This window comes from Miniopterus natalensis, chromosome 10 (assembly GCF_054644295.1).
Source record: "Miniopterus natalensis isolate mMinNat1 chromosome 10, mMinNat1.hap1, whole genome shotgun sequence".
Taxonomy (NCBI): Eukaryota; Metazoa; Chordata; class Mammalia; order Chiroptera; family Miniopteridae; genus Miniopterus; species Miniopterus natalensis.
In genome coordinates this window covers 29,877,810-29,900,645 of record NC_142090.1, presented here as the reverse complement: position 1 = coordinate 29,900,645, position 22,836 = coordinate 29,877,810, and positions in this window count along the sequence as shown.

Genomic DNA, 22,836 nt, shown 5'->3' with positions numbered 1-22,836 from the left:
CTTTCAATAAATCCCACTTTGCTTTACTCTCACTTTCGTTGACCTTAAAATCTTTTCTGTGCTGAAAAGAAGAACCAAGTTCCCAGCTGGTAACCCCAATTGGCAACATTTGGTTCCATACCAGGATATCTATTAAAGGAATTTTTTTAAAAACTTATAGACAGGAGGGCATATAAGGCAGAAACCCCCATCCCACTTGCTCTTCAGATTAGCTGAGAGCTCATCCTCACTTCATAAGCCAGATGTATAGATTTGCTTGACTTGCTTCTTTAATAAAGGTGCATGCTTTATTTTTTTAATAAATTCACTTGCTATCATATTTTAATAAATTCACTTTATCACAGTGCAATCAAGGCTCTTATATAAGAATCGATGTTGTGGACAGCCCTCTCCCACAGACTCAGGGGGCTGTCCTCCAATAACAGCTCTCTGGTGTCTCTGAGAGGTGCCTCTCATTTTGTGATTTGTAGGGGCTGCAGTTTCTCAAATATGAGTCCATCATGTGTTTATGGAATTTCGAGGGAGGAGAGTTTTAGTTGGGAATTCAGACAGACCAAAGTAGCTCCAACTACACCTTTGTGAGATAGAGATACTTAATTAAAAATTTACAACTAGGGAGTTTGGAGAGGAGAATTCTTTCAGGTAAGAAATCTTTTATAAAAGAAGCCCAGGAGAACAAAAAAGAAAGGTGTGAGATTAGAGGATGAGATTTGGATTAAATCTGTGAAGAAATGAGGACCTTTTCTTCTCAAGATGGAGGTATGTTAAGGAAAGGCCATGGCCTCTTGAATGAAGAGAGTTCCAGTTCTAAGATTTTGGGGTAAATATTAAAAAGGGATAAAATGTGATCCAAACAATAGGGTAATTTGAGTATGTGAAGTAGAATATTCAAGGAGATTAAATTTGGCAGAAAAGATCATCTTTCCAGATATCCCAGAGTGCACAGGGATTATTACTAAGATTTTTCTGAGGGCCCTTATCAAACTAGCCATTAGCTAGCTCCCTGACCATTTTATCTACATTCTTTATATTGTCAGCCCCCAGCTACTCAATTCAGTACTCTATTGGCTTTGAAATGCATGTTTTCTTTTCTAGTCATACCAGCATCTTGGTCTCATCCTTCCCATAGTAGCCAGGATGTTTTCTTAAAAAAAAAAAAGCCTAAAGATCTTATTTCCTTGTTAAACACCTTGCTGATCAGTCACCAGTTAACTCATACCTGCACTTATGTTAATTTAAGTAATTTTAAACACCTTGCTAACCTATCACAAGTATTCAAGTGTGGAAAATAGCTGTCCACACAGGAGAGTTCTGGCTCGAAAAAAAACGGTCAACAAGGTGTTAAAATGCTAATTCTTTTTTTTTTTTTTTAAATGTGCCTTTATTGTTAAAAGTATTACAGATATTCTCCCTCCCCCCCCTTTGATCCCCTCCACCCTGCCCCTCCCCCCTGCCTCCGCCCTACCCCCAGGCTTTCCACATAGTATTGTCTGTGTCCATGGGTTATAAATTCTTTGATTAATCTTTCCCCACCTACTCCTTTATCCCTGCCCTCCCTCTTGGATTCCTCAGTCTGTTCCATGCTTCCATGTTTCTGGATCTATTTTATTCATCAGTTTATTTTGTTCATTAGGCTCCACATGAGTGAGATCATGTGATACTTGTCTCTCTCTGACTGATTCATTTTGCTTAGCATAATACTCTCCAGTTCAATCCATGCTGTCCCAAAGGGTAAGAGATCCTTCCTTTTTACAGTTTCATACTATTCCAAGGTATAACTGTACCTCAGTTTTTTAATCCACTCATCTACTGATGGGTGCTGGGGCTGTTTCCAGATCTTAGCTATTATAAATTGTGCTGCTATGAACATAGGGGTGCATAAGTTCTTTCTGATTAGTGTTTTGGGTTTCTTAGGATATATTCCTAGAAGTGGGATCACTGGTTCAAATGGCAGTTTGACCTTTAATTTTTTGAAGAAACTACACACTGTTTTCCACAATGGCTGCACCAGTCTGCATTCCCAACAACAGTGTACTAGGGTTCCCTTTTCTCCACATCCTTGCCAGCACTTGTCATTTGTTGGTTTGTTGATGGCAGCCATTCTGGCAAGTGTGAGGTGATATCTCATTGTCATTTTAATTTGCATCTCTGATGATTAGTGACTTTGAGCATTTTTTCATATGTCTCTTGGCCATCTGTACATCCTCTTTTGAGAAGTCTATTTAAGTACTTTGTCCATTTTTTAATTGGACTGTGTGCCTTTTGTTAAGTTGTATGAATTCCTTATATATTTTGGATATTAACCTTTTATCAGATGTGTTATTGGCAAATTAATTCGGCAAGGTAGTAAAATACAAAATTAACACCCAGAAATCAATGGCATTTTCATACACAAATAATATACTCTCAGAAAGAGAAACTAAAAAAAAAAATCCCATTTACTATTACAACAAAAAAATTAAGATTCTTAGGAATAAACTTAACCAAGGAGGTAAAAGATCTGTACTTGGAAAACTACAGGATGTTGCAAAAAGAGATAGAGGAAGATATAAATATACCGTGTCCATGGATTGGAAGAATTAGCATCATTAAAATGTACATACTACCCAAGGCAATCTATAGATTCAATGCAATCTGTATTAAAATACCAAAGGCATATTTCACAAATCTAGAACAAACACTTCAAAAATTTATATGGAACCGAAAAAGACCCCGAATGGCCATGGCAATTTTGAGAAAGAATAACAAAGTTGAAGGAATCACAATACCAGATATCAAGTCATACTACAAAGCCAGTGTAATCAAAGCAGCCCAGTACTGGCACAAGAGCAAGCATATAAATCAGTGGAACAGAACAGAAAATCCAGAAACTGACCCAAGACATAACACTCAATTAATATTTGATAAAGGAGGCAAGAACATACAATGGAGTAAAGACCGTCTCTTCAATAAATGGTGTTAGGAAAATTGGACAAGTACATGCAAAAAAATGAAACTAGACCACCAACTTACACCATACACAGAAGTAAACTCAAAATGGATAAAAGACTTAAATGTAAGGTATGAAGCAATAAAAATCCTAGAGGAAAACATAGGCAGTAAAATCTCAGACATCTCTCATAGCAATGTGTTTGCTGATATATCTCCTAGGGCAAGAGAAACTAAAGAGAAAATAAACAAATGGGACTGCATCAAAATAAAAAGCTTCTGCACAGCAAAAGAAACCATCAACAAAACATAAAATGCCAGTTTTTGGCTTTCAAATGCTTTCAAGAAACAGTTTTCCCTCTTTTCTCCTACCTGCTTAATTCCACTCCCCTTTCAGTAATTACACTTTCAGTAAGTCCTTTGTCCAACCCCTTTCCCCTTCATTCATAAAGTGGGTTAAATACTTCTTACTTAAGCCCAGTGCCCATCTCTCATTACCAAACTTTTCCCTTTGTTTCATTATAATTTCAGTTGCCTTATCATTCAGGAATTTGTATATGCCTCAGGAGACTTATTTATTTTATATGGTTAGTCTCTGATATTTGGTAAATGGTGATGTTCTCTAGAATAAAAGACCAGGTGAAATGTATGTCTCATGCCTGTAACTAGAATACATACTGAGCAATAAGCCTTATATTTAATATTAGTTTTCTGTGGTATCCAAGGTGTTTCTTGGGCCTGGCCTTCACAGCTTCACTTGTTGGCCTCTCCATATGTCTCTTTTTCTAATTATTTATGGCATCAACGTTTTCCAGTCATTCTACATTTCCTAAATGTATCCTTACTTCCATCCTTAGAGTATTTATTGGGTAGACAAAAGGGCAAAGGGAAATTTTTTTGCAGTCTATGACTTCACCTGAATAAGAATTCTTGATGGCAATGAACTCAGCCTCCTTCTAGAGAGCAAAAGTCTTAAATCTGGAGAATTGTTTAATAAGATGTGAACATTCATATGTTGTCTTGCTGACTTTTAAAGGTAATTAAAGCTGTAAATGAGCTAACAGTGAAGATTCTTAATTGATAGGAATGGTTGTTGTTCAGAAACACTCTGGAAAGTAATTATTTAGAGAAGAAACTGTTCCAAATCTCCCAAGCAAGTATCCTGACATAACTAAGCAGTAAGGTCGTAAATCAAACTTTTCTTGGGTAACGAGCTTGCTCAGGGAAGTTTTGAAGGTTGTACACTTCAGTTCTTAATTTGGTTTTATCTTAAATCATATTATATGTTGATTTTGATTTAAGGATTATATATATATTACTAAATTAACAGAACATTTTCAACTATGGTATAAACTAAAGAAAACATTTAGTGTATAAAATACTTAGGTTATATATTTGTTTATATCTTTGTTATTGATAAACTAACAAGCAGAAACTATAAATTTTTAAATTTCATTGGTCTTAAGAGATAGTGATAAAACACTATTTGTTCCTTTGCAATTATCTTTTGAATAGTGTATTTTATACTGCTGTCTCCATTCACAGCTCAAGTATTAAATCATAACTGAGAAATTGTTTCTAAATTCTAATATTTTTTTCTTTCTTTTGAAAAAGTGATGTTGATTTCTTCCCTTCTGCTTCTTCTCCTGTCCATTCTCCTCATGATCTTCTCTCTTTATGTCTCTGTCCAGGATTATACCCTAAAATGGAGAAGTGAAGCAAATGTTCTGGAATAATTAAGTAGCTTTTTTCTGTTAATTGCACTAATTTATTTTTACTAGAATTTTCCTGACATTTCCCTTTCAGTTGCGTACTTCCCATGTTAATATTAGCAAACACTGAGAATACTGAAAGGATCTTAACACATTTGGCTGCTATTTTTTGAGAATGTAAAAATCTAACATGCCTTTTCAAGTATTCTGCTTTCAGTATTATTCATTCACTTTTTAATTATTTGCATTTATATCTTTTTCTTTCTTTACATGTTGCTTAAATGTTCAAATAAAATATTCCATCACTGCCAATCTTAAGAGCTTCTTTTGAAGACATGAGTAGCAAGGGGAGTTCCAGAGTATGCTAAATTCAACCAATCCAAATAGTTGGCAGTTGGCTGCTATCCGAAGAAATTTTGAATCATACTGTATTTGCTTTCCAAAGCAAGTGAAAATGCTCTTTGGAGTCTAATTTCTCACTGTGTCGACATTTTTCATTTATCTTTAACTATTTTCTTACAGTAAACTTTGAGGCTTGTGTATATAGGTTAATTGGAGACTGAGAGATACTTCACAAAGTGGGAAGCACATAGATCATGCTGAATGCTTTGGAAAAGAATTCTCATGAATCCATCACCTCAGATCATATGAATTCCTGGTAGACTTATGTCTTTAAAACCCAAATCTTTGTATTTACCAGAAACTAACTCCAAAGCCCTTGTGGCTTTCTCTTTAATTTTGAATTTATTAAATTATCATAATTCCTCAGCATTTTTTCCTTCCTTTTTAAATTATACATCAGAAGAGAAGAGATATATACACATTTAGAGACAAATATTTACCTTAAAGTAGCATATACTGGGTTGAAACACCTAAATCTTCATTGTCACAATCTTTTTTCCTAATAATTTTTATTTAGGCTCAGAATTAGCTTTCTAATAATCATGTTGGGACCCAATTTTATTATATTTCTAAATTAACATTGCTAATGTAACTGATTTTAAGAATAATATTGTGCACTAAAATATTTTATTAGAAATGGCTAGAAATACAAGTGCATCTTTCCAAGTAATTTGCATTACATTAGGCACATAGTCTCAGAAAATTGATCATGGATGAAAATTGCAGTTAGAGTTTGATTTCTTTTAGAGTGACCAAAAGTTGCAGTCTTCTAATAACTAACTACAGGTCATATTAAAAGAGTAGATCATGCTGGTGATTTTTCTAAGAGACAATTCAATCACTCAAAGGACAATTTTTAAATTTATACCTAAGTGATTCAGGATTAAATACAGGTTTTTACTGTTGTGAAAGACATCAAGTTGATTAAAGTAAAATGTTTATTAAAATACAATATGTGTCAGTATACATAGGCCTAGCAGATATGAAAGTACATGGTAATTCCTTTCTTGGTGATATGTGACAATCACTAACTTTTCCCTGAAATATGTTTTTTTCAGTTTTTTATAAGACATTTTATCATTTATTTATTTATTTTAATGTTTCTTTATCTCTATTGTTGAGGCCATTACAGATGTCCCCCTTTTAACCCACTGATCCCCTCCACACCACATCCTTCCGACCTCCAGCCCCCCCCCCCAAACACCAATGTCCATATCCATGGGCGATGCCCGAAAACATACAAGTTCCCTGATTAATCTCTCCCCACCCACACCCTCTCCCTGCCTTCCCTCTGAGATCCCTCAGTTTGTTCCAAGCTTCTATGTCTCTGGAACCACTTTGCTCATCAGTTTATTTTGTTTATTATATTCCACATATAAGTGAGATCATTTGGTAGTTGTCTTTCTCTTACTGGCTAATTTCACAGCATAATACTTTCTAGTTCCCTCCATGCTGTGTCAAAGGCTAAAAGGTCCTTCCTCTTTACAGTGGCATAGTATTCCATGGTGTAAATGTCCCACAGCTTTTTTATCCACTCACTTACTGATAGGCACTTAGGCTATTTCCAAATCTTAGCTCTTGTAACTTGTGGTACTATGAACATAAGGGTGCATAAGTTCTTTGTAATTGGTGTTTGGGTTTCCTTAGGATATGTTCCTAGAAGTGGGATTACTGGGTCAAATGGCAGGTCAATTTTTAATCTTTTGAGGAAACTCCATACTCTTTTCCATAGTGGCTGCACCAGTCTGCATTCCCACCAGCAGTGTACTAGGATTCCCTTTTCTCCACACCCTCGCCAACACTTGTAGTTCGTTGACTTGATGGTAGCCATTCTGACAGGTGTGAAGTGACACCTCATTGTGGTTTTAATTTGCATCTCTCTGATGAATATCGACACTGAGCATTTTTTCACATGTCTCTTAGAGATTTGTATGTCCTCTTTGAAGAAGCACCTATTTAGGTCCTTTGCCCATTTTTTAATTGGATTGTTTGTCTTCCTTTTGTTAAATTCTATAAGTTCCTTTTATATTTTGGATATTAACCCTTTAACAGATGTGTTATTGTCAAATACGCTCTCCCATACAATGGGCTCCCTTTTCGTTTTGTTGATGGTTTCTTTTGCTGTGCAGAAGCTTTTTATTTTGATGCAGTCCCATTTGTTTATTTTCTCTTTAGTTCCTCTTGCCCTAGGAGATGTATCAGCAAACATATTGCTATGAGAGATGTCTGAGATTTTACTGCCTATGTTTTCCTCTAGGATTTTTATTGTTTCATGCCTTACATAGTCTTTTATCCATTTTGAGTTTACTTCTGTGTGTGGTGTAAGTTGGTCTAGTTTCATTTTTTGCATGTACTTGTCCAATTTTCCTAACACCATTTATTGAAGAGACAGTCTTTTCTCCATTGTATGTTCTTGCCCCTTTTATCAAGTATTAATTGACCATAATGACATGGGTCAATTTCTGGGTTCCCTGTTCTGTTCCACTGATCGATATGTCTGTTCTTGTGCCAGTACCAGGTTGTTTTGATTACAGTAGCTTTGTAGTATGACTTGATATCTTATATTGTGATCCCTCCAACTTTGTTCTTCTTTCTCAAGATTGGCATGGCTATTCAGGGTGTTTTTTGGTTCAATATAAATTTTTGAAGTGTTTTTTCTAGATCTGTGAAATATGCTCTTGGTATTTTAATAGGGATTGCATCAAATTTATTGATTGCTTTGGGTAGTATATACATTTTAATGATGTTAATTCTTCCAATACATGAACATGGTATATTTTTTCATTTGTTTATATCTTCCTCTATTTCTTTTTTCAGTGTTCTGTAGTTTTCTGATAATGATCTTTTACCTCCTTGGTTAAGTTTATTCCTAGGTATCTTATTTTTTTAGTTACAGTGGTAAATGAGATTTTTTTTTTTTAGTTTCTGTTTCTGAGAGTTCATTATTGGTGTATAAAAATGCCATTGATTTCTGGGTGTTAATTTTGGATACTGATGCCTTGCTGAATTAATTTGTTAAATCTCGTAGTTTTTTGGTGGAGTCTTTAGGATTCCATATGCACAATATCATGTCACTTGCAAATAATGACAGTTTCCTCCTTTCCAGTTTGGATGCCTTTTATGTTTTCTGTTTGTGTGATCGCTGTGGCTAGGACTTCCAGTACTATGTTGAATAAGAGTGGTGAAAGTAGACAACCATGTCTTTTTCCTGTTCTTAGAGGAAATGGTTTTAGTTTTTGCCCATTGAGTATGATGTTGCATGTAGGTTTGTCATATACTGCTTTTATTATGTTAAGGTATGATCCTTCTATTCCCACTCTGTTAAGAGTTTTTATCAGAAACTGGTGCTGGAATTTGTTGAATGCTTTTTCTACATCTATTGATATGATCACGTGACTTTTATCTTTCAGTTTGTTTATGTGATGTATCACGTTTATTGATTTGCAAATATTGTACCAGCCTTGCATCCCTGGAATAAATCCCATTTGGTTATCATGTGTGATCTTTTTAATATATTGCTGGATCAGATTTGCTAATATTTTGTTGAGGATTTTAGCATCTATGTTCATTAGGGATATTGGCCTGTAATCTCTTTCTTTATAGTGTTTTTATGCAGTTTTGGAATTAAGCAATGCTGGCCTCATAAAAAGGGTTTGGAAGTGTTCATTCCTCTTGGATTTTTTTAAATAGTTTGAGGAGGATAGATGTTAATTCTTCTTTAAATGTTTGGTAAAACTTCCCTGTGAAGCCATCCGAGCTAAGGTTTTTGAGTGCTTGGAGCCCTTTGATTACTGCTTCAACTTCATCAGCAGTTATCAGCCTATTTAGACTTTCTGACTCTTCCTGATTGAGTTTTGAAAGGTTTTATTTTTCTAGGAATTTGTCCATTTCATCCAGGTTGTCCAGCTTGGTGGCATATAGTTGTTCATAGTATTCTCTTACAATCCCTTGTATTTCTGTTGTGTCAGTTGTTATTTCACCTCTCTCCTCTCTGATTTTGTTTATTTGGGTCCTCTGTCTTTGTTTCTTGATGAGTCTGGCTAAAGGTTCATCAATCCTGTTTATCTTTTCAAAGAACCAGCTCTTGGCTTCATTGATCTTTGTATTGATTTTTTTAGTCTCTATGTCATTTATTTCTCTTCTACTCTTTATTATTTTTTTTCCTTGTACTAACTCTGGGCTTTTCTTGCTGTTCCTTTTGTAAGTTTTTAACTTGTAGGGTTAAAGAGTCTATTAGAAGTTTTTCTTGTTTTTTAACGTAGGCTTGTAGTGCTATAAACTTTCCTCTCAGGACTGCTTTCATTGTGTCCCATAGATTTGGAGTTCTTGTGTGTTCATTTTCATTTATTTCCAGAAAGTTTTTTATTTCTTTCTTAATCTCTTTGGTACCCCATTCAATATGTTTAAAAGTCTTTTAGTGTTTTTATTGCAGTTGATTTCTGGTTTTGTGCCATTATGATCCAAGATGCTTGATATGATTTCAACCTTGAACTTATTGAGATTGTTTTGTGTTCTAACATGTTGTCTATCTTTGAGAATGTCCCATGTGCACTTGAGAAGAATATTTATTCTGCAGCTTTGTGGTAGAATGTTCTGTAAATGTTGATTAAATCCATCTGATCTAGTGTGTCATTTAGGGTCACTGTTTCCTTGTTAATTTTTTGTGTGGAAAACCTATCCAATGAAACCAGTGGGGTGTTAAAATCCTTGAGTATGACTGTATTGCTGTAGATTTCTCCCTTAAAGGTCCTCTAGAAGTTGTTTTATAAATTTAGGTGCTTCTATATTGGGTGCATATATGTTTATCAGAGTTATATCCTCTTGCTGGATTGATCCCTTTAGTATTATGTAGTAACTGTTCTTGTCTCTCATTATAGTCTTCAGTTTACAGTCTATTTTGTCTGATATGAGTATTGCTACCCCAACTTTTTTCTCATTTCCATTTGCATGGAAAATATTTTTCATCCTTTTCCTTTCATCCTGTGTGAGACTTTTGTTCTGAGGTGGGTCTCTTGTAGACAGCATATAATTGGGTCATATTTTCTTATCCATTCAGCCACCCTATATCTTTTTATTGGGGTATTTAATCCACTTACATTTAAGGTTATTATTGAAAGATACTTATCCACTGACATTTTGTTTCTTTGTGTCTATGTTTCTCATTCTCTTTTATTTCTACTTCTAATTATAGCAGTCCCTTTAACATTTCCTGTAATGCTGGTTTTGTAGTGATAAAACCTTTTAACCTTTTTTGTCTGGGAAGCTCTTTATTTCACCATCCAGCTTGACTGATAATGTTGCTGGATAGAGTAGTCCAGGTTTCAGATGCTTCCATTGCGTTAACTTGAATACTTCATGCCATTCCCATTTGGACTGTAGAGTTTCCAATGAGAAGTTAGATGACGGCCTTATGGGAGCTCCTTTGTAGGTAACAGATTGCTTTTCTCTAGCTTCCTTTAAGATTCTCTCTTTGTCTTGGATTTTTGACAGTTTACTTATGATGTGTGTGGGCATGGGCCTCTTTGGATTCTTCTTGCTTGGGTCTCTCTGTACCTCCAAAACCTGTGTGCCTTTTTTCTTGACCAGGTTAGGGAAGTTTTTTGCCATTATTTCATCAAACAGGTTCTCTAATACCTGCTTACTTTTGACTTCCTCTGGCACTCCTATAATATGAATATTGTTACATTTTATGCTGTCCCACAGCTCCCTTACATGTTCCTTCTGTTTTTTAATTGTTTTTTAGTCTCTGATTGAGTGATTTTTTTCTACCTTGTCTTTTAATTCACTGATCTGATCCTCAGCTTCCTCCAATCAGCTCCTTATTCCTGCTAATGTATTCTTCATTTCAGCTATGTCATTCTTCATTTCTGACTGGTCATTTTTCATAGTTTCCATATCTTTTTTTCATGCCATTGAGCATCCTTACAATCAGTATTCTGAACTCTACATCTGAGCGATTGCTTATCTCTGTTTCATTTGGCTCTTTTTTTGGAGACTTCTCTTGATATTTCACTTAGGGCTTCTTTTTTGGTCTCCTCATTTTTACTAAATGTTAGGTAGATCTTCTAGGGCTCTCAGCCTTTTTGGAGGGTCTCTGGTACTGGCCAATGTCAGAAGCAGTTTGTGACTGGCCCTGAGTACCCTGTTTGGGGCTATCAACAACCCCAGGTTTGAGGTCTTCACTACTGGGGCTGGATGTGTTTGGACAGGACTGAGGTGCACACCAAAGTCTGCTTTTCTAAGGCCCAGGTCCTAAAACAGATCAGGCAAAGACTCAAAGCACCCTGAGGTCTCCCTCAGTCTGCAGATTTGTTAATCTGATTCTCTTAATGAGCCTCAAGCTATAGAATCTCCTCAATGTAGGTAGGCTGGTTGTTATCAGTCTTTTAACAAGCCTCAGGCTATAGAAACTCCTCTGGGCAGGGCAAGTGGCTCTCCACTCCACTCGCCCTCTGCCGAAGCCCAAAGTGAGAGGCTGCACATGAAACGTTGGGCTTGGCTTTTTAAGAAGGTTTCTGCAGTTCCAGCTGCCTCTCCCTGGCAGATAGAAACCCAGCTGCATTTCACAGTCAGATGTTATGTGGGCACCTTTCTCAGTTCTGGTGCTCTTGGCTGGGAAGCCCAGCCTAGGGTTTAGGCCCCAGAGTCCTCAGTGGGAACCCCTCACAGCTGAGATATCCCTCTGGACCTTCAACTGCTGCCTGTGGGAGTCTTGCCAGCCCTTTCGCGTCCACACTTCCTACCAGTCTCTACACAATCTCCACTTTTCCTCCTTGGTCATGAGGGTGCTCTCCATCTAGTCTTCAGTTGGATTTCAGGATGGTTGTCAGTATGGTTTTTCTATGTTTTAGCTATAAATCCAGATTAGTCCCAGGAGAGTGTCAGTGTAACTTCCACTCAGTCAACCACCATCTTGGATCTCTCCCTGAAATATTTATGTGTTGATGCAACAGCCAATTTGCACTTGTAAGCCATGTCTGATTTGGTTATTTCAGTCACCTTAATAATCAATGCAGATCACTGCATGATCAGTTCAGTATCAGAGATGTAAATTAATCATAAAGGCAGTTGTTAGAGTATGGTCAAATGTAGTGTGCCCACCAATAGATGTGGTCTTATGCTAATATTCTTTTCATAGGACTGTTTCTCAAGTTTTGTCTTCCTTTGGTTGGTACAGTATCTTTAAAATGACTTGAAGGATATTTTTCCTCTTCTGGTTCTGTTAGAATAGTCACAAGTTTAACCATCTGCTAAGAAATCATACAGTCTTGTGCAAACATACTTGATCTATTCGATTACTTCTAAATTCCACATATTTTTACAAACCATATATTTGAAATATGGGATTGGCGATTTTCTAAAGATATTTTTTCTCAAGACTTTCTGATATTAATACTTATTGCGGAGCTCTTTCTTTTTTATGTGTGTGTGTTGTTTTTTTAAAATATGTCTTTATTGATTGCAGAGAGAGGACAGGAGAGGGAGAGAGAGAGATAGAAACATCAATGATGAGAGAGTCATTGATTGAGCCTGCAACCCAGGCATGTGCCCTGACTGGGAATCGAACCTTGATCGCCTGGATCCTAGGTCGACGTTCAACCGCTGAGCCACACCCGGCCGGGCCGTAGCTCTTTCTGTACTGCCTGGTCAATACTGATTTCAGCTAAATGAAAAACATTTATTTTCATTTATGAGGTTATCAAATGTTTTCCCTCCCCTGCTGATAGTTCTTGTCTGAATCTTTTCATGGTAATGTGCACCCTGTCATGCGATTTTCATGCCCACTGACACAATAATCATTAAAAACAACTGGATTTCTCTCCCTATAAAGTTTGAGGTGGGACAGAGGGTTATAAAGCATAAAGGCATCTATGGCTTCGATGACACCTGTGACTTTAAAACACTCACTACTCAATGAACTTGAAGTAAATGACTAACTTAAGTGAAATTGAGAGTCTATGTGATAAACTTCCTAATTTGAATAAAATATTTTGAGAGGAAATATTTTATAAAAAAGCGTGATATCACAGGATATTGTTTTAAAGTTTAAGTTCTGTTGAACACCACCATGAGAAAGTGAAATTTCCCTGGAGAAAAATGAAAGATACCCTGAAGATGATCCAACCTGAATCTGTGCTTTACATAGGTTCTTTCACCAAACTCGAGATTAACAAGAGGAGTTATGATGCCTAGTTGATTGTATTCTAACTGGTTTGCCGTATTCTAGAAAAGATCCTTGTATTTAACAAAGTTTTATGGAGTATCCAGTTCATGCTAGACATAGCAGGACAATATCCAACTGGGGACATGGCTTTTGGCAGGCTCTCATTTACCTTGCCTCACCTTGCATTGTGTACCTTCTTCTTATGAGTTCATTAATTAATATGCCTGGCTTTTGTTCAGGCCTTTAGAGATAGCTTATGACAGTTAGTTAATAAATACCTATTAAGTGTTTTCTCTGTACAAAACACTAAGTTTAGGTGTTGTCATTTTTCCCCCTCTCATACTTTCACAGGAACAATGAAAACAATCTGAAGAAAAAGAATACATTGAATGGCCCCAAGTCCTCGCCTGAGGAATGAGGAAGTTGGGTAGTTTAGGACAAAAATCTAAAGATACTGAAGTTTTAGAGCTTTGTCCTCTAGATGGTACATTTACTTGGCCTTCGTTCCCTTTACAAAGGATTATTTTGTCATTTGTCTGCTTCTTGGTCCAACCAACTACTGACTCAGTAAGTAGCAAACCCAAGAAGTAAAATATATATATATATTTAAGCCAAATGGACTGTTTTAAATGTAGCTAAAGGAAAAAAAAAATTTTCCAAAAGGGGTTGGCTTTTTTGTATCCACCTGCTAAATCACTGTTCATTTGTTTAATATGAACATTTCAGTTGGACAGGTGAAGTAAGACTAGTTTTAGACATGCCCATTGATCTGAGTATTTTTTTACTGATGAAATAACTTCTAAAACACAGAGTCTTCTAAAGTGAAACAAAAGGGCTGCCTTCTCTATTTCTCTGGCTTGTTCACTTCAATTTCAGGACCAAGCTCACATGATCTTCTCACTTTGGGAATTTATCTGTTTTTCTAACATTTCTTCATCTTTTCTGTTAAATAAATCTTCTATGGCTCAAGTTTCACTACATCCAAAGAAATTTGTTTCCTCCCGTGGTTTGTAATTTTCCATTGTGAGCCATACCCAATAGAATCTTGTGGGGATCTTTCAGGACCTAGATTAAAAGGTAAGTGTCTCACAAGAGGTTTGCATTGCTTCTGCAGTGTCCTGGAATGCTATCAACCTGGGAATAATTTACATTACCTCTTGGAATTTCACTAATTTAGAAAGAGGTATAAATTTGATCTCCTAATCCACATAAGGTTGGTATTTTTAAATTGTTATATTTTATGAATATTTCTAGGTGTTCACTATCAGAAAGATTTTCAGGATATATAACCTTTGATATTGCCAGAAATAGAGGTTCACAGATTCTCAGAATATTTTAAAAATACTCAAGTTGATTTCTTCAGCCTACAAAGCTACAGGGTGTTTTGTATGCAATAGTTGAGATTATTATCACTTTTCTGTAGCTTGGTACTAAATTATGTGTATTAGTTCAGTCTTTTCACTTAGATTATAATATCTTCAAGTTGTGGACTGTATCTTCTTTTTCTTCTGTATGTCCCATTGTGCCTAGGACAGTGTCAAGTACATGATAGTTGTTCAATAAACACTTTGATTTAAGTGATCATCATCTTCTTATTTCATATGGTTTGAGAAACCCATTATAGCCATAACTCTTGACATCTTTTCTTTTTATTTAAGCACTTGATTTTTTTCCCTTCTAGTGGAAAGTATTTATGATTCAATAAATGCTCAGCCTAGTAAGAGCAGTCTTATGTAGGCAATTAGTATGGATACAGAAGACACAGTTTACTTCTACTCCTCTCTCATTATTGATTGATATTACCCTAAACATTTCAATGTTCTAAGTTTTGGTTGTGTTTAGTCTAGTTCAGTTATTTTAATAGTTGTGATCTGATTTTTTAAAAAGGGTATTTGAAGTGAAAAGTAAAGATAGTCACTTTTGGAAATTAGAGAAATGCTATTTGAAGATAACCAGTGCAAATGCCTTATTTTATGTGCTAGGTAACCTACAAGAGCTTAGAAATTCTGAAACACATGTGATGCACACCATCAAATAGGGGATTTCTAAAATTATATTTGTATACTAATTACTCATTTTAGGCTGTGGTTTTTTGAAGCAGTAAATGATCTTAAACTCTTTTTCTCAGTGAAGGGGAAAGAAAAACATTCTTATATGTTAGTCACTGAAATAAAAATTGTACCTTTTCTAAACCTGAATAAAAATGAATTCAATAAAAAGAGACATAATGATGGATTTATAAAAACAGCATTTCTTCATTGAATGGGTTTCCGATTCTAATGTTTCTTCACTGCAATCTTTTAAAATTGTGCAAAAAAAAATATTATTTAGGTGATAGCAAAGAATTCATTAAAAGATTAATAGCTCTGGTTTACCAATTCACTTACTAGGTCACTCAATTATTTAGTTCATTAATCCTGTAAATGTCAGACTTACCATGAACTCTAGTGATTTACATAAATAAGGTTATAGTTCCACTGGTAATCACAGTCTAACAATTTTAAATAGGAATTTGGCATCATTTATATATTTCAAATTAAATAAAGTCTTCTTTTCCTTTCAAAACAACAAGGAAAAATCCAAAAGCTGAGTAACTGTAACAATAGAATCTAGCTATTTAGCCTCCAACTTTGTCTGTTAAAAACACAATAATGGACAGCTGTAATGAAAAAAAATCTCCAAAGAACAAGACAGAAATAGCATCTAGATTAGTACTATGAAGGACTCTAGTTTTGAGATACACACTTTACTTTTAGAAAATATTCTTGTCAATGAAGTCTTGTAGGGACACATATTTTATTTATTGAAAATTGTTACTCATTGGGAAAGTCTCAGAAAAAGCAGCATCTCATTATCATAAAGATCCTAGAGCAGAGCTGGCACTTCACATATAATGAATATCACTTATACCATGCTAATGTATTCACATCACTCACAGGCACTGTTTACATTTAATACAATGTAATCTATACAATATAAAACTGGCACACTTATTAGACTTAAAATGGAATTAGTATAAATATTCATCACTTATTACTTAAACTTTATCAAACGTCACTGGACAGTACATATGGTAAAATTTTCTCTCTATTATTATTTTTTGCCTTCATGAAACTTAACATTATCCTATCAAGTCTGAATAGGGACAATATGCTGTTTATTACATAAAATGAAATTTTTGAAACCTTTGGGCTCTGTAAGGGCACTTATAATGTACAAGCACTTTCTTTGGGTAAATTTTTTTCCCTAAATCTCCTGGGAGAAGTGTAATTATTTTAGGCAAGTTTCTCAACCCATTGGTTCCCAGTGACAGAATTTATCTGTTCTCATAGTTCTAGATTCCTTAACATTTGCTAAGAGGGTGTTGATAAGACTGAGAGATAAAAAGTTAGGAATAATAAAAGAAAGACAATGCAGGTTTTTCTGAGAGTAATTATTTTATATTACAGTTTGAGAAAGAGGTTATAAAATTCTACTAGAGATTCATGAGAATAGTTCAAGGATTACACATATAATATTCTTAGCTTGGCATGAAGGTAAGGAAATCATGAGGACTCACACAAGATGGAAACCTGCCTTCAGAGTTGTCCTTTGCTTAATAAAAGAGGCAGTAACCCAGTTACATCTACATTTGTGTAACATTTGTTAATAAAAATATGTACATTTGATTTTATTGAGAATGGAATTGGAATTATGTCTTCTAGTACAAGTTTGTGAGAAAAGCTCTGCATTTAGGTCATTCAACTTTGGGATTAACTTGCAAAAATAAAGGCTGAAGCTGATGGTATCATTTAGGAAGCATCATTTATAAGAACCAGAAACCCTCAACTCAAATTACTTTAAACACTGGAAATGTATTATTTTGCTTATAAATCAAGAGGTAGAAAAAGTTTCAAGATTTTTTCAAGGTAGAAGTTTTAAAATGTCATTGAATACTAAGTTTTTTCCACCTTCCCTTGGTACTGACACCTTTATTGTGATGGCTTTTATACTTATGGACATAAGATAATTGATGTAGTTCTGGCAACACATTCAGACATGGCATCTCCAACAAAGAGAAAGGCGAGCATCTTTTCCTAATCTCCTTTTTAGAAACAAGAAACCCCTTTTTGCAGATGCCACATGGGCCTTCTATGACATTGGTTACCCCCTTACTGCCCAACTCCCCCACAGGTAAGGGGATTGGTCTAAAATAACCAGAATTTAATTAGGGTCACTCTTTCCTGTGTGAAGTTTGGCTTTACCAGCAAGAAGAAGGGGCGAATTGACATTGAGGAGAAACTCCAATGATTCTTACACACAGCACTCCAAAGACCCTTGGGGGAATTCTGGACTTGCATGCCAAGGCTCTTAATCATTTCCCATGTGACCTTCATTTGGGAAAAGGTTACACTCTATAAACTATTATCAGGGGAATTTGGTTTCAAAAAGTTTGTCCCACTTCACCTCCAAAGGGAACAATAGCAACGAAGATTTCATAATTGTGCCAGCATGGGATTGTGAAAGGCATGTTAACCCTGGCTAAAAAAAAAAAAAAGCAATTTAACTTGAATCACAATTCCAGCACTTACTAATGAGTCCATAGGCCAAAGCAAGTGTCTATCAGAACATCAGTCCCCTTATCTGTAAAAAGTGGTTAATAATACCAAGGATTCAGATAACGTATATTAAAGTATTTTGTAAACTGTAAAACTCAGTACTGTGTAATTGAAGGTATGATTAGCTAATGAATCAGTCAGTTTTACCTCTGCATGTCACACTTCTCCAGCTGTTTAGTCATGTTTTCCTGCTGCCTCACCAAAGTATCTTCCTGCTGTCTCATTACCACCTCATGTTTAACATGGCAAAGATCAAGATTTTAATTTTTTTACCAGAAAACACTCTTCTCTTTTCAACCCTGCAGTCCCTGTAGGGAATATTCTTCAGTGCCAATCACCCAGCCCTGAGTCTGAGCCTGTTTTAGAACCTGCTTGTTCAATCTCTCCCTTCACAACCATGAGTTCATTAAATTTTGCCACTTCCTACACAGTTTCTCTACTTTCCAATCTCCTCTCCACCAAGAAATAAGTATCTAGTTCAGAGTTATGTCATTTAACACATAAACCTTCTGTAATCTTTTCATTAGATTTGTTTCTTCAACTTTATGTGAAATATCCCCAGACAAGATTGAAAAAGTGAGAATTCCTGCAACATGACATCTCTCCCTATATGTTTCACAAACCTGCATGTTTTGCAACAATGTAGAATAGTACTAAATGTAGACACCTGATGTCCCCATTAGACACTTGAAAGCAAAGCCATTCTGCAAATCTGGACCAGGGAGTCCTTTGAGAACTTCCTTCTCTTCTTTCTTTTGCAATAGTGAGGGTGGGCAGAAGAACCAATAAATCTCTGGGGAAGTGTAAGACTTCCAGAACAAATCCAAACATTTTCATCATTCTTTTGGCCTCAAGTCTCTAAGTATAGTCTATGAACTCTAGGATAGGGCAGGAGTACATCCTAGTCCCAGGATCAAGATGGAAAATAAAAAAGGAAAAGGGACTGATATAGCATTTGGTTTGAGGAAATGGAGAACATGAATTAGGCTGATAAAGACATATTTGACCTTCAGTTTGGATGAGGTGGAGAACTTTCTAGTTGGTGAGTAATGGTCCTTATTCATAATGGAATGCCTTTGTTAAGTATAATTTCAATGTAAGGTCATGAGTGGGGAAGGAAAGTTTGACCATGGCACTGAGGTGTGTGATTGATCTAGAGGCAGGGCACCTGGAAAGTAGTAAGACATAACACGTCAAGTTTTTAGTGGTTAGGATATGTAAAAATGTAAGCTATGGAATGGACCATAGGGGCATGAGAATGGTTTAGCATGTTATATGCAGAGTAAAGGGTAGTGATAAGGTAAATTCAGATTTCAGAAACTGAGGGGAAAAGGTGGGGGAAAAATAGGACAAACATATGTTGAACACATAGTATGCATTAGGCACTCTGCTAAGTTCAAGTGCATCATCTAATTAAATCTCTGTAGCAATTCTATCAGTGAGGTATTATTTTTGTAGTTGTTACAGATAAGAATAGTAAGAAAGCTTGCTCACAGTCACTCTAAGCAAAGTGACTCCAAGCACTTGCAAATTGCTGCCCAGTCTCTCAATTATATTATGTTATCACCTTCATAATAACCTTGTGGGACAAGTAACATCAAGAGAGTGTACAGTTAAAGGGACTGAATCTCAGAGGTGTTATGTGCCCAAGGCCACACAGCTTGTTTTTTGAAGCTGAAGTTTAACTTTAGCTCAGCTTGGCTTCCAAGCTCACTAAATTATACCAAGGAATGTAACAAGAAAAAATATAGCTTAACCTCAGCACTTATATAAGCCTTCACATATTAGTTGCAATTTCATAGACGTTAGGGAAAACGTTTGAACCTTCATTTACTGTTGGTGGAGATGCAGACTGGTGCAGCCACTGTAGAAAACAATATGGAATTTTCTCAAAAAATTAAAAATGGAACTGCCTTTGGACCCAGCAGTCTCAGTTCTAAGAGTATATCCTAAGAAATCAGAAATACTAATGTGAAAGAATATATGCACCCCTATGTTCATAGCAGCATTATTTACAATAGCCAGTATCTGGAAACAGCCCATGTACCCATCAGTAGATGAGTGGAAAGTTGTGGTACATTTACACAATAAAATACTACTTGCCCCTCCCCAAAAAAGGAGAAATCTTACTATTTTTGACAGCATGGATGGAGCTGGAGATTATTATGCTAAGTGAAATAAGCCAGTCAGAGAAAGAGAAAGATAAATACCATATGATTTCACTTATATGTGGAATCTAATGAACAAAATAAACTGACAAAATAGAAATAGAGGCATGGATACATGAAACGGACTGACAGCTGTCAGAGGAAAGGGGGGCTGGGGGACTAAATGAAAGAAGGTGAAGAGATTAAGCAAAAAAAAAAATATATATATATATATATACACACACACGTGTGTGTGTGTGTGTGTGTGTGTGTGTGTGTGTGTATTGCATAGAGACAGACAACAGTGTGGTGATAGACAGAGGGAAAGAGAAGTAGAGGGTGGGTGGAGGTAGGCAAAGGACCGGAAGGCAATGGGGACAGAAAGAGATTTTGCCAGGGGTGATGGGCACATGATACAGTGTGCAGATGATATTTTATTGACTTGTACAATTGAAACATGTATTATTTTGCAAACCAATGTTACCTCAATAAGTTCAATTTTACAAAAAAGTCTATGCCCTTTACTCAGTTTAATAGTATAGCAAATGATGTTCTAAGAACTTTGTCTAAAGATTGTATAATTACTGTGTGAGAAAAAAAAATGTTGTGTTAGATTAGGACAAATGAACAACAAAAACAAGGAAGAAGTAAATCAAGAGTTTGTTTTTTGTCTTGGGTCAGAAAGGGGAATGCTATGGTTCCCTTATGCTACTCTTCTCTGTGTGTCTAGTATCCATAGTGGTGCTCTCAATAGTTGGATGATTCTCCAAGTGAGAAGACCAGAAGACACAGTGCTTCCCCGGTCAAGGAGTTAAGAGGGAAAACTTGTTCTCTTTTAGATACTTTCTTTACTCAAAGTGGTCTTAGCAATAGCCATTTTCCCCTCCCAACAGTCTTAAACTACTGCTTTCGGTCAAAAATAACATCATAGCCTCTGGAGTATAGAGGTTTTCTGAAGGGCTGATGGAGAAGGGGTGGGCATGTTATCTGTGGGGTGCCTTCTGCAACCTCCCCCCCCGCCCCCGCCCCCCCCCGTTACCAGTGGAAATGGAGTTCTTGTGATGTTGCAAGGAAAGGAATTTCCTGAGAATTGCACAGGAGAATGAGTGATCTTTATTTCCATGGAGTTAAACCCTTGGTTTTCCAATGTTGCATTTCCCTCCATCCCACCATGGAAAAAGTCCAATCTTATCTTCAGCAGAGCTAGAATTGATGCCACTGTCCAGAGTCTCTACTTCATATTAAAGCACAGAATAGTCTAACATCTGGCTAGCTTAACTTGTGTTCCCAGCCACAGTCCATTGCATGTGGGGTCCGCATGGCCATGGGCTGTGCATCTGCTTAAGGCCACATGACTATGGAGTGCAGAGGATAGCACAGGTCATGAAGCAAGAGAGCACAAGCAGGCAAGAGTGAAGCAAGAGCAAGATGTAAGAGCATGAGAGAGAGAACTCTTTGTCTGGGGATTATAACTAGGAGCTTAACCAATTAACCTTTCAGTATTTCAGGCACTTGCGGTGGCTATACCACCTAGCCAATTATCTTTATCCCAGGTTAGACTGACAGTCAATTATCTCCCTTATATCACCTTGATATCACTGTGCATGTGCTGATCTCCCTCTTTGTTCCATCCCTTCCCCCCAGTAACTTGCAGGGAATGGACCTGTGGTTACCTGTATGGAGTGTGAAGCTTTCTGGGGAAGCTACCCAGGTGATCATGCTTATAATGTCTGACCTCCTCTTTGCTCTCTTCTTATTATTAAAATTAAGTAGCCAATTATGACAATAACAAGCATGGACAGAACAGAAAACTGAGACTGTGTGGCACATTCATCCAACAAATATTTTTGAGCACCTACTATGTGCTAGAGGTGGGATGGCAACAAAATATAGACCAGGTTTATATTTGTTTTATACCTGTGGTCACATCCTCACCCCAGTACTTTCAGAGTTTTCATTTCATCCTCTATAAAATGAAAATAATTATGACACCTGCCTTATAAAGTTTTTGTGAAGATTAAATAAGATAATCAGTTTAAGTGGCCTGTCGCATAATATGTGATTAATAAATACAGCACACATACACACACACACACACACACAGTACTCAGTGCCCAGAACCATAGGTGCTTAATAAATACATAGTGCTCCTTATGCAATAAAATCTCGGACATCTTTCATAGCAATATTTTTTTGATATATCCCCTCAGGCAAGAGAAACAAAAGAAAAAATAAACAAATGGGGCTGCATCAAACTAAAAAGTTTTTGCACAGCAAAGGAAACCATCAACAATCATTCCATCCCTAGTGGCCACAGAATGATTTACACCCATCACATTGCATTATAATTTCTTTCCTATCAATCTGGCTCCTTCCTACACTTAGTCAAACTCCTTGAAGTCAGGGCTTGACTTGAATTACTCATCTGTATAAGCTGAGGAACAAACCAGTAGTCTGGTACAGAGTTGAAGCTTATTACATATTTGTTAAAAGAATGAGTAAACTAACACTTAAGTGAATAAATTGGCAAAATGTTGTCTCTGCAGTACTGGATTGTTAAATAAATTTAGCCTGCACATGGGAGGATTTGTACTCAGCATATTTGCCAGCTTTGTATTTGACTAGATTCAAAGCCCAAGCACTCTAATAAATGAGGCCCAGAAGAAGTTAAAGAACTTGCCCAAGCTATTGAAAAAAAAGAAAGTAAATCATAACTTTTTGCTCTTTTTGATGTAGCATGTTTGTTTGCCTTTTGTAAGCACAGGGGTGAGTGAGAATAAATATCGAAGAAATACACTTGTTATAGAAGAGAAGCTTTTCTATAAAATCCTTGTGAACTTCTTTTGTTAATGCTATACTGGAACATAAAAAATTCATTGTGCACT